This window comes from Ambystoma mexicanum, chromosome 4p (assembly GCF_040938575.1).
Source record: "Ambystoma mexicanum isolate Mex_15411 chromosome 4p, UKY_AmexF1_1, whole genome shotgun sequence".
NCBI classification, from domain to species: Eukaryota; Metazoa; Chordata; class Amphibia; order Caudata; family Ambystomatidae; genus Ambystoma; species Ambystoma mexicanum.
The window spans coordinates 61,125,306-61,139,188 of NC_090927.1; positions in this window are offsets into that span (position 1 = coordinate 61,125,306).

Genomic DNA, 13,883 nt, shown 5'->3' on the forward strand with positions numbered 1-13,883 from the left:
CGAGGAAGGCGAAGGCCCAGCACAAGTGCACAACTCCGCCTGAAAACGAAGCGAGACGCCAGGATGCCTTTGGCAAAAAAGTGCTATCCGTGGGAGCAACCACAGTAAAGGCCGCAAACTCTCTGGCGATTGTAGCCAGATACGACAGAGAGATGTGGCACAGGCTAGCTCCGTTGCTTGATCATCATCCGGAAGAGCATAGGAAGGCAGCGATGTTACTTGTCCGAGAGGGTGAGGAAGCCTCAAATCACGCAATAAACATCGCGGTGGACCTTGCTGAGTCAGGCTTCAAGCAAGGCAATAATGGGGTCGTATTACGACGACAGTCATGGCTTAAGTGTACCTACTTCAGGCCAGAGGTACAATACAAAGTATTAGATATGCCGTTTGAGGGAGACCTTCTATTCGGTGAGAAGGTGGACGAAGCCCTAAAGGGAATGAAAGAGGACTCGGACACGGCACGTTCATTGGGTGCCCTCCAGAGTGGCTGAAGCTACAAGTCTTTTCGTCCCTTTAGAGGGGCTTCAGGTAATTCGAGATTCTCTGCGTTTGGAGACAGATCCTTTGGCAGGTCGGCTTACCCCTCCCAGGGATACAGGCGTGCCTCCCAAACGGCAAACCGACGCCGTAACTTCCAGACGTCCAGGAAAAGACCATCCTATCCGTCGTCATCGAGAGACAAGCAAAATAAAGACCAGCAGTGACCTACAACACACCGTTCTGGGGGGAAGATTGTCAGCATATGGCGACGAATGGGAACGAATAACGAAGGATCAATGGGTGCTGGACACTATAAGAAACGGACACTCTCTACAATTCAAACACAGCCCTCCGCACATTCCACCTGCGTTCACCGCTCATTCCCATCTGAGGATACTGCAACAAGAGGTAACACTCATGTTAGCAAAGAGCGTGATAGAATTAGTTCCAACATCACAGAGAGGTCAAGGAGTCTACTCAAGATACTTCGTCGTAAAAAAGCCGAACGGCAAATGGCGTCCCATTTTAGACTTACGCGATTTCAACAAGTCTTTAAAGAGCCTAAAATTCAAAATGCTCACTCTGCAGGAAGTGATCCGCGCCGTTCAAGAAGGGGATTTTGTAGCGTCCCTGGATTTACAGGACGCGTACTTCCATATTCCAATGTGTCGGAAACACAGGAAATTCCTGAGATTTGTAATAGGGCGGACTCACTACCAGTTCACGGTTCTTCCCTTTGGGCTCAAGACCTCCCCCAGAACGTTCACGAAATGCCTGGCTCCAGTAGCGGCCTGGCTAAGGAAGCAAGGCCACCATGTATACCCATACCTCGACGACTGGCTGGTAAGGGGATCCTCCCCAGTGTCGACCGACACAAGTTTACAAGCCACCATGCAGCTTCTACAACAGCTGGGATTCGCCATAAACTTCAAAAAATCCTCTCTGCGGCCATCGAGAACGCTGGTATTCCTGGGGGCACAGTTTGAGACCCAGTTAGGGCTAGTGAAGCCTTCTCTCGACAGAACCTCAAAACTCAATCAGCTGCCGATCCGACTACGTGAAAACACCAGGGTCTCAGTGAGAAAATACGTTTCGGTCCTAGGGGCCATGGCATCCTGCATCCATCTGGTGGCAAACTGTCGCCTATTCATGAGGCCAGTCCAGGAATTCCTCGCGGACCGATGGACGCAGGCCCAAGGATCGTGGTCAGACAAGATAACCATCGACGACGACAAGCTGCTTCGGACCCTTCAGTGGTGGCAGAGTTTCCACAATCTGAACAACGGTGTACCCCTACAGGAACCGGAGTTTCAGCGAACCATAGTCACGGATGCGTCCCTAACCGGATGGGGAGCTCACATGGGTGCTCTCCAAACGCAAGGTCGCTGGTCTCCAACGGAGTCACTCCTACACATAAACGTGTTGGAGCTCAAAGCAGTACGATGGGCCTTGAAAGCATTCCTACCACACATCAAGAGATTGCGAGTACAAGTACTGACCGACAATACAACAGCCATGTTTTAGCTGAGGAAACAAGGAGGGACGCGATCAAGAACTCTTTCCATAGAGGCCCAGAAAACATGGCATTGGGCACTAAAGCACGAAATTTCCATCGTGGCTCACCACCTCCCGGGAGTGAGGAACTCGCAAGCAGACTCCCTCAGCAGAAGCATGACCCAGATACATGAATGGGAAATGGACACAGTTCAACTGATGGAAGTGTTCGAGAAATGGGGTCACCCACCTCTGGACGCCTTCGCAACCAAAGACAACAAGAAATGCGAGCAATTCGCAAGCAGATGGCCTCAAGAGGGTTCCATGGGGGAGGCATTCTCCTTCCCATGGACGGACATGTTCCTTTATGCTTTTCCCCCGTTCCCCCTCATACGGTGGACAATACAGTGGATATGCAGATACAATTGCCGGGTAATTCTAGTGGCACCATACTGGCCGCGGCAACCGTGGTTCTCCGACCTGCTTCACCTGTCGCTGGAACATCCTATAGCGTTTCCGAGAGTCCCGAATCTACTATCCCGGGACAAAGGCACGGTGTGGCATCACGACCCGGACAGTCTCAACCTTACAGCCTGGCTCCTGACTTTTCGGAGTTCGGTGCTTTAGACGTTTCGGAGGATTGTCAAAAAATTCTGCAGGCGGCTCGAGCCCCTTCTACAAACAAATTTTACACCTATAAGTGGCGGAGGTTCTGTGAATGGTGTTGAGGACAACAAGGCCTACAACCGTTGTTGGTGACGCCGGAACAAGTTCTACCTTACCTGCTTCTCTTGGCGGAGAGGGGTTTATCCTTCACATCGATAAAGGTGCACCTGGCGGCCATCTCGAGGTTCACGAGGAAGAGACAGTCGTCTCCTCTATTTAGCGACAGACTTGTGAAACACTTCATGAGGGGTTTATTTCGAACTTTTCCCCCGGAAAAACGTTTCCCTCCAACTTGGAGTCTCAACACAGTGTTGGCAGGCTTAATGAAACCGCCTTTTGAGCCTGTGGCCACGTCCGACATAAAATTCATATCGTGGAAGTTGGCATTCTTGATTGCTATCATATCAGCTAGGAGAATCTCGGAACTGCAAGCGCTGGTCGTAGACCCGCCATACTTAAGATTCTCTAAGGACAAAGTGGTCCTGGCAACTAATCCGACGTTCGCCCCAAAAGTTCCGACAGTGTATCACAAACACTCGACCATTGTTCTCCCTACTTTCTTCGCCACCCCATCATCGACAGCAGAAAAATCTCTTCATACCTTGGACGTTAAGAGGGCTCTGAAATTTTACCTACATCGTACACAGGAACTCAGGTCTACTCGACAACTGTTCATCGCATATGGTCCGTCGACGAGAGGAAAAGCAATCTCTAAACAGGGATTGGCTCGATGGGTCTCATCGACGATTGCGTTTTGTCACTCCAAGGCCGGAAGGCCACTGCAAGGACATCCTAGAGCCCATTCTACAAGATCACCGCCTCCTCAGCAGCATTATGGGCAGGAATTCCGCTGACGGACATATGCCAGGCTGCGGCATGGTCAGTGCCCCACACGTTTACCCGCCACTACTGCCTTGCCAGGCAGCATGCGGACGAGGTGCAGATGGGAAGAGCTGTCCTGCGCCATCTGTTTCAGTAAGGTAAGCTCCACGCTGTGGAGAATCTGTTTTCTACCTTTTGATGACAGTATACTTTATGTGGGTAAGGTTATATGAGTTAACTTATTCCTACTGTACATATGCATTGTGTATTATGGTGAGGGTATATTACATTACATTCTCACCGCCGTTTCAGGTGTTACTGCTATACAATCTATTCTAAGCTTGTGAATCCATGAAAGATCCAATGCTGGAGAAGGGAATAGTTTCTTACCTGTAACTCCATTTCTCCAGCATTGGTATCTTTCATGGATTCACATGCGCCCGCCAGCCTCCCCGGAATGCAATGTATTTGATTGATAAGTTTAACCCTTCCTACTTTGGAGGGGCCGAAATCTGAAGGGGAGCCGCGGGGGCGGGCCTCATATACTGGGACGGCCTACCGAGCATGCGTAGGCGGGTCCTAAAAGGACGTAGATAGGACACAAAAGTGTCAGAAGTTTTCCTATAGGAAAAGGCTATATATGTGTACCGAGGGGTCCCAGTCTGACGACGGGGAATATTCTAAGCATGTGAATCCGTGATACCCAGACCGCCGAGATCATAAAACAGGGGCTTAGTGAACACGTTGTAAAGTGTGGGGTAGACACATGACCCCTGAGGGACTCCGCAAGTGATGGGGATGGGGTTGGCGGAAGCCGTGGTGGAGAAGATGCACATGGATCTATTGCTCAGGAATGACTTGATCCAGCCAATAGCTTCTTGGGAAAAGTGGGCCACCGAATCTAAATGGCTGCATAAGATTTTATGATCAACAAGATCAAATGCTGCGGAGAGGTCTAGGAGAAGCAGTAATGCAGTTTTCCCATTGTCTCTCAGAGTGTCGATTTGGGCCTTGAGGTCGATGAGAGCGGTTTCTGTGCCATGTTGGGGTCTAAATCCTGATTGTCGGACTCCTAGGAGATGGTTTTGTTCAAGAAATTTTTGAATTTGTTGATAGGCTGTCTTGTCAAGGATTTTAAGTAAGAAGGAGACAGTGGTGATGGGTCTGTAGCTAGTGGGTACTGCAGGGTCTAGTGAGGGTTTTTTTAGTAGGGGGAGGACCCAGGATTCTTTGAGGTTATTGGGGATGGTACCTGATGAGAAGGAGGCGTTGATAAGTTTGGTAATGAATGGAGATAGGTCTCTAGCGGCATCTTTGATAATTTGAGGTGGGCATAGGTCACCTTGGCTGTTGGAGGGTTTAAGGCTGAGTATAATTTTTTCCACTTCGAGCGCGGAAACTTTAGAGAAGCTGAAGCGGGTGAGGGGGTTGGGGGGAGGGTGTTGAGGACAGGTGCGCGGGGGGGTGTTGTTAGGTTTGGACGAGTTGGATAAAGCTTCTTTCTTGTTGTTGATTTTGATTTGGAGGCCTGCAACTTTGTTGGACAGGGCATTCTGGATGTTGGTGCACCATTGTTTATCTTTCTTGCAGGTGTCTGGGGCAGGAATGGGTGTTTCTAGCTCTTTTAGTATGGTAAACAGTTCTTTAGTGCTGGATTTGGCCTGGAGTATTCTCAGGTTGTACGATTCTTGTTTGGCCCGGAAGATTTCTTTTTTGTAGGTAGAAACTATTTTGTTGAGGATCAGCTTATTGCTGTCTGTAGGAGCTTGTCTCAATAATTGTTTTTTGCGTTTCTCTAATCTAAGGGCTATTAGGTGGGCCGTGAACCAGGTGTTCAGGTGTTTGATCGGCTTGTATTTTCTCAGCTTTAGAGGAGCGATGGCCTCTAGGGCTAAGCGCATGCTATTGTTGTAGCTTTCAACAAGGCGATGGGGCTTAGAGTTGGCTGGTAGTTGGTTCAAGGTTGGTAGAATGAGAGGGATGAGTTTTTCCACAGTTATGTTTTTCTTGCTTCTAGTCGGGATAGCTGAGGATAGAGAGGTGTTAGAGATAGGGCTGGACACTTCAAGTGTGAAGGAGAGAAGATGGTGGTCAGACAATGGTTGCAGGGTGATGGCAGTGATGGAGATCACGCAGTTGTGATCTGCTATCCAATCAAGGGTTCTCCCTTTGATATGAGTGGGGGTAGACACTCTTTGTGTGTAGCCTAGTTCTGACAATGTGTTGTTAATGACGGACGCTTGGGGGTCTTTAGAGTCATTGTAGCCAAGTTTAAAGTCTCCTAAGAGAAGGCTTTGGGAGGTATAATAGGTGGAGGGTGATGGTTTGGGAGTTAGAGGTGGGGAGCTTGGCAGTGAGAAGTTCACATGATAAGTAGTGGTCAGTAGTGTCAGGTTTAAGGTTAAGGTGGGTTTTGGCGATTATGGCGAGGCCACCGCCTCTGGAATCTGTTCTGACTACTCAGAGGATGGAGAAGTTCTCAGGGATGGCTAATGTAAGGGAGGGGTCAGCGGCTGCATGAAGCCAACTCTCCGTAATGGCTAAAAAGTCTAGTTCTTCTGTTAGGATGAGGTCTGCTATGTCAGTTGTGTGAGCTACTGCAGATCTCGCATTCATTAGAGCACCTCTTATGGGTATAGTGGTTGGTTTACTAGCCGTAGGTGAGGCGGTAGATAACCGGGATTTGTGATTGGTCGTGGTGCTGGTTTGGCTAGGCTTAGGTAAGTCTGAGCGGTTGTTGGGGGGGGTAGCCACGATAAAGGGCTGCGCCCAGTTAGAGGACTTGGCCTGGATGGTATCCCTAGCTCTGGGCTCACAAATTTTGGGGAGTCTGGTGCGTAGTTTGGCGTTTCTGGAAGAGAGATTGCAAGGTGTGGTGAGGTACATGGTGGGGGGGAGGCACCCATATTTGTAGGGCCTGGGGGGGTTGGGATGACTAGATACGTGGATAAATTGAAGGGTAACTCTCAGCAATACTGAGTATATGCCAGGAAGGTACATTTTGGTGGAAGGAGGTGAGAACAGTGGACATGTGTCTACTATCGGCTGGCTCCTAAATTGCTAGTTGTCTGGGCTGGAGGTCTGGACTCTATGCTTTAGAATCACAGGAGCAACAAAGTCAGCTAGGGTTGTGTATGCAGGGTGGGGTGTGGCTTCGACTAAGTATGAGAATCACAGAGTAGTTAATGTTGCAGTTGTTTCATTGGCTAATTTGGGTAGAGAATCACCTAAATGCGAAAATCAAATAAGCAGCTGAAAGCACACAAGTTTGCACTGGCTAATTTGGGTAGAGAATCACCTAAATGGGAAAATCAAGTAAGCAGCTGAAAACACACTAGTTTGCACTGGCTAATTTGGGTAGAGAATCACCTAAATGGGAAAATCAAGTAAGCAGCTGAAAACACACTAGTTTGCACTGGCTAATTTGGGTAGAGAATCACCTAAATGGGAAAATCAAGTAAGCAGCTGAAAACACACTAGTTTGCACTGGCTAATTTGGGTAGAGAATCACCTAAAATTGAAAATCAAATAAGCAGCTGAAAGCACACTAGTTTGCATTGGCTAATTTGGGTAGAGAATCACCTAAATGCGAAAATCAAATAAGCAGCTGAAAGCACACTAGTTTGCATTGGCTAATTTGGGTAGAGAATCACCTAAAATTGAAAATCAAATAAGCAGCTGAAAGCACACTAGTTTGCATTGGCTAATTTGGGTAGAGAATCACCTAAATGGGAAAATCAAATAAGCAGCTGAAAGCACACTAGTTTGCATTGGCTAATTTGGGTAGAGAATCACCTAAATGCGAAAATCAAATAAGCAGCTGAAAGCACACTAGTCTGCATTGGCTAATTTGGGTAGAGAATCACCTAAATGCTAAAATCAAATAAGCAGCTGAAAGCACACTAGTTTGCAATGGCTAAATACACTTACAGTATTCACCTAAATTCGAGAATAGATAGGCAGCTGAGGACACACTGGATTGCAGTGACTAGGAGTGGTAGCGTTTCAGTAGAAAGTAGGAGTACGCTAGGAATACACTGATGGTATGCAGCAGATTGTATACTAGGAATGCACTTACAGTAAGCAGCAGGTTATACACTTACATCTATCTTACATGACAGACTTCTCCCAGCCCTCAGTCAGTGCTTTCTTACTGTCTATGTTGAGCAGATCTGGGGGCCCATATTCCATTTTCATATTAGTTTGTATTACAACTTCAATCAACCCTTCTGGTAGTTGAAAGGGCTAAGGAATGAATGACAGCCCATTTGACGCTGAGTTAGCGCAGAGTAAGAGCGGCTTAATGCTATTCTCCTTTGCCTGGTTGCGTGGAGAAGAGAAGAGGAACAGCACTGGACTTTTAACCATTATACAGCTAATGGGTGCTTCATGACTATGCAGAAGCAAATGCTCACTGGAGAGTAATGAGATAAGTCTGGTAATCCCACATTTGATTTTCTCAATCTCTCCCTATTTGAAACTTTGTGATAATCTGCTTCTCCTGAGATATTGTACGATATTATAGACCCGTGGAAGCTGGTACTTGGTATCTCAGGGGTCCCTTGTTAATGGACAAATACCAACCATCTATTGGTATCTTAACCATCAAACTAGACCTGCATTTTGCAAATACCTACTCTGTGTAGGTATTTGAAGAGCAAGGCTAACAAATCCTCGATAGGGAAACTAATGAACAATGGTAAAAAGTAGTTGAATTGGATGTGTAAGGAATAAGGAATAAAGCTCAGACACAAGTTAGCCATATTTTGGTTAGACTTATACTGAAAATAAAAAGGTTGGTAAAAGGCCTCTCTGACCCTGCTCTAAGAGGAATTTCCCTACCTGAAACACCCAAAACTAAGGCTCAGTCAGTGTTAGGATGTCAAAATCAAAACTGTCCTTTTGTCCAAAAGTTATATCCTGACCCTCACACTATGAACTAAACTATAAGGGGAAAAGGGAAATGTCTTTAAACTTAGGCGCTTGAAAAAGAGTTTGTAAAGGAAGAATAAATGGTTCTAATACAAAAGGTTTTAAAATGACAGTCTTTCTTCCAAAGGGTGATCCCCATCGCCTGGATTCTTCTTTAATGATGAAAAGTTCTCAAAAATGAAAACAGGTCCTTATTTCAGAGGATGGTTCCCTTCCCCTGGATTTCCTCTTCAACACAAATTATTCTTTATCTAACAGTTCCTTGTGTCTATCTTGGGCCACAATAGCACAGTAACATACTCATTTGATTGTCTTTATAATTGTATGTCTTTCAGGGATCCTGCTATCCCTTCCTTCCAGGACATTACTCCTTGTCTTTCTAATCAACAGAGTCCTGATCGTTCTTCTCAGGACTTCTGATATCTGTAGTCTTCCAATTGGCTGGTATGTCTTCCTACCAGGGTTTTTTACATTTGTGTCTTTCAGATTGCCTTGTATACTCTCCTGCCAGGGGGTTTGTACTCATGCACTTGTAATGTCCTGGTATGCTCTCCTGCAAGGATTTTTATTGTGTTCACTCAATTGTACTTGCCTGGTATACTTTACTGCCAGGGCTTCTTGTGTTCATGTACTTGCAATGGCCTGGTATGCTCTCCTGCCAGGGCATCTTGTATTCACATACACTTGCAATCGCCTGTTATACTCTCCTGCCCGGACTTCTTGTATTCACATACACTTGTAATTGCCTGGTGTACTCTCCGGCCAGAGTTCTTTATATTCACATGTTTCTCTCCACTCTCCCAGTTGTGCATCCCCTTTGTTGCATAATAATGTTCTCTTGCTATATCATTCGATTTGGGTTCCCAATGTATTTACATTCCATACATTCACAACCTGATAGGGGTCCTGTTTGTAATACACTTTCTTGTTTAACCATTAGGCTCTTTGCTTTCTCTCCTTTTGCTGCTCTAATTATTATTATTCCTTTTTGGTGTGATAGCCGATACGCCACTGGGACCCAACTATCTTTCTAGTATTGTTCTGGCGCTCCCGCAGGTTTTCTTCAGCATGCTCACCTCAGTTCAGGTTCTGGTAGGTAAGGGACTGCTTTCTGGAGTTGGCGAACACCCAAGAGTCTTCCACCAGCTCCTGGCATTTCTGCAGCGCGTCCCATTTATGTAGCGTTCCCTTGTCGCTGAATGGCGAGCCGCCTGGCCCACCACGGTAGCCTCTAACACTCTGCCTCTGTGTTAGGCAGAATGATATGCAGTACCCTTTGGGAACACCACACACAATTAAGACTACAAGTGCAAGTACAAATTCACCTTTGGTACAAGCCTGTACTACACAGTAAAGGGGTAGCGATGGCTGAGCAGCCAGACTTATCTCAAGAGTAAAGTGAGCAGTATCAGAAGTTACACAAAGGACAGCAATTAATATGGTTCAAACAAACACTGATTCAAGGTTTCTGAGTAAAAGAATATAGATTTATTTACACCATCAGTTATTAAACAAATTACTAAAGTAAAGCAGCAGAAAATCACAATCTTAATATACTACACAACACCCAGTGTCTAACTCGATCCTCGCGGCTTGGTAAAATGCCTCGCTACGATCTACTCCACTTTTGCCATTGCACCTGTTCAGGTGTCTACTAAACACATCGCACTCTATGGTTTCTACATGACATTCTTTCTCTACCTAGTCACCCCTAGCATAGCCTGCCTTACCTTGTTTAAGCATTGTTTGGGTCAGTAGAAGTGCATCTAAGTTCGTAGACATCAGTCAGCCAACACTTCATTTTTTACAGTATAGGTTTTGCAGGTGCTTTGTTGTAATGCAGCTTCTATACAGATATACATACATAAGTGGCTCATCATCATTTGGATTAATATACTGTATGTTAACCGTAAACTAGGTTCCACATTTTAGCATTATGCTACCACATCTTTCACCCATCTGTGTCTGTGCAACTCCTTCATACTTTAGATTTTTTTGCAAACTGGTGGTATACATACATACAGTCTGCCTAGTGGATGACACCTATGTTTAGCTACTCAAGATTACGATCTTTATTGACAGTGCTTCTTTTTCACTGATCAGTGTACCAAGCTTCTAGAGGAAACTGTGTTTTATCATTTTATGTATGATCATTTTTTCATTATTCGCCAGGCTGTTTATTGCTTCTCTTTCTTTCCTAGAAGCATTTTGAAATTTTTTATTGTCTTTTCCAAATTTTCTAAATCAGCCAGAACTCTTTTCTCAAACACTATGGCTTCAGCACTGTGGGTATGCATTGGGGGGGGGGGGTCTGAAGGGTTCCTTGGGCCAGACTCATTGGGTATTGTCTTGCATGCTTCATTTTGAAAGTATTGTCGAAGATGTATTTCTTTCATAAATTGCTGAAATTCGACTCTGAATTTATCATGTTTGTGGGTACCGAACCCAACCCTTTGTTCAGTGTTGCACATTCTATAGGTGTGAGAGTGTGGGTAGAGAGGTTCACACCAAAGTTTGATGGCTCCTTGTTATCCTTGGTTCCATCGCCCATACTATGTGGTCCTGATCTAAAAAAGATCTTTCTTCTTGGCCTCTTCTTCCTCTTCCTGGATACCAAAGTAGTTCAACTGCTCTACGGTTTGGCGGTAGATCCCCTATCAACCCTCCCAGGGTCCCTCCCCCAGTTGATTCCACACCAGAATCGACTGCAACTGTGCTGTCACAAAATATTTTTCATAATTTGGGATGCCTAGTCCCCCTTCTTCTCTAGTACTCTTCAATGTCTCTAAGGATAACCTCCTCCTCCCTGTATCACACAATAGTTCCCTGACCTTAACTTCCAGCATTTTAAAGAAGATTTTTTTTCACCACACAGGGTATATTAGTAAAGAAGTAAAGCAATTGTAGCAGGATCACTATTTTATATAGTGCCACCCTGCGCATCAAAGAAAGGGGTAAAACTTTCCAAAATTGGATTGAGTCTCCAATTTATGACAACACCCTTCCTGTATTCTGTACAAACGTATCCTCCAATTCATGGAATACCCTTATCCCCAGATACTCAAATGATTCCCGCTCCAATTTTATTCCCAACTCTGGTAATTCCTCCCATGGACTCTCTCTTAACCCCCCTAACGGAAACAGCACAGATTTTCCCAGATTAATGCGAAAGCCAGACATGAAGCGAAAATTGTTCAATATCTCGAGCAGCTCTGGAGGATACACCTTAGGGTTTACCACATACAACAATAGATCATCCGCATAAATGGAAACTATATGCCGTTGACCTCCCTCTTCAATCCCTGCCTCCTACATTTCCTGCAGTAAAAATGCTGCCAAGGGCTCCAGGGCCAAGGCAACCAGAATCGGAGAGGCTGCACACCCCTGCTGTGTCCCCCTGCCCAGTTCCCATGTCCCAGACACCCATTTGTTAGTCCTCACCATAGCCATCAGCTTTTTATATAACCGGGCCAAGCATCTACATATGCTATCCCCAAACCAGAATTCCCTCAGCACCCAGAATAGCCATTTCTACTCTAGGGAGTCGAACGCCTTCATAGCGTCGAAGGAGGCTATCGCCATGTCCTGCTTCTGCGACTACACTAGATCCATAACATGGCGAAGGCGAGAGATGTTACCAGACGTGTTTCTTCCTCCAACAAACCCGCATTGGTCCGGGTGGACCAAGTTCAGCGCTACCCTCGCCAGTCTAGCGGCTAGAATCTTCCCCATAATTTTACCATCAACATTCAGTAGGGATATCGGTCGATACGCCGCACAGTCCATCGGGTACTTCCCCTCCTTCAAAATCACAGTAATACTGCCTCTCTCATCGATTCTGGGAGGCAACCCGTCTGAAAAGCTTCCTCATATACCTTCTGGAGCTGCGGCGCCAGGAGATTGACAAATGTGGAGTAGAAATCCACTGGGAATCCATCACTACCCGACGCTGTGCCTTTCCTCATTGTGTGAATCGCCCAGCGGATGTCGGCCTCCTCGATTGGGGCCTCCAATTCCTCCCATAACTCCTCCCCCAGTTTCGGTAACCGTAACAATTCCATGAGGTCCTCTACATCGACATCCACGGACCCACCCTCACTCGTATACAGCTCCTCATAGAATGCCACGAAGGCTTCATTAATCTCACTCTGGGTCCCAACTATCTCCCCCGAGTTCATCCTAATCTGGGTTATAGCCTGGCTCAGGTTTTCCTTGCTGAACAGCCAAGCCAATAACTTGCCCACCTTATCCCCCTCCCCATGCAGTCTAATGTCCCGCCTAGTACTATCGAAGTGTGACAGGTCTGCCAGGATTCCTTGGTGGAGCTCCAACTTCTGTGCCAGGTCTTCCCCCACCACAGCGCCCCGTGCTGCCTCCCTATCCAATTCCGCCACCTGAGCCTCTGTTTGCTTAAGCGTGTCAAGGAGACACTTACGCATACCTACTGTCATGGATAGGCATTTCCCTCTTATGGTCGCCTTAAAGGCTTCCCAGAGCAACTCCCTGGACTCCACCAAACCCTCATTCAGCTCAAAAAATGCTATAATCCCTTCTCTAAGCTCTTTGACGAACGCCCCATCCCCCAGTGCCTGTCTCTGCAGTCGCCATAACCTCCACGGGGGTCTCTCATTGGTCCCAAATAATGTGCCCACCAAGGGGGAGTGATCTGACAGGCTGCGCCCTAGGTACATTGCCTCGTCAAAGTACTGGCAATGTTCCCTCCCCATTACACTATAGTCCAGGAGCGATTATGAGTCATGTACGCCCGAGTAATAGGAGTATCCCTTTTCCTCCCCATGTCTCTCCCTCCATACCTCTACCAGATCTAGTTCCTTCAATATCCTATGGAGTGACCTCGTCATACCCTTCTTAGGCAACCCTCTACCCCCCGACCCAGCCAATCGCTCATCCAAGTGACAATTGAAATCTCCACCCCATACTAGCATTTCCCCCTATATGCCCCCATCATGTGTAACACTGACGGAAAATATTCCTTATCATCTACATTCGGTGCGTACGAGTTAACCAAACAAATTGTCCTGCCCTCCCATAAACCCTTCACTAGCACCGTTCTACCAATCTCATCCTTCAGCACCGCTTCCACCTTCAGTGGCACCCCCCTCGCCACCCAAATAAGCACTCCCCTAGCTTGGGTTGAAAAAGTCTTGCCAACTACTTGTCCTCCCCACAATTTCCCCAGTTTCCCCAGCTCCTCCTTACCCGCGTGCGTCTCCTGTATCAAAGCCACTTGTATCCCTTGCCTCTTCTGGAACTCCCCCACCCCGCCTTCCTCGTCCCTCTGTATCTGTATCCAGATTCTCTGCCGCCCCGGTTCCTTCGGTCTGGGGGTCTGCCATATGTGCCCTGGCGTCCAGCCAATCCCATACCTCCCTTGGGGACATGCAAAACCACAACCTTCCCCCCGACAGTACCTTCAACTTCGCCGGGAAAAACATCATATACTTTAAGTTGAATTCTCTGAGTCGGCG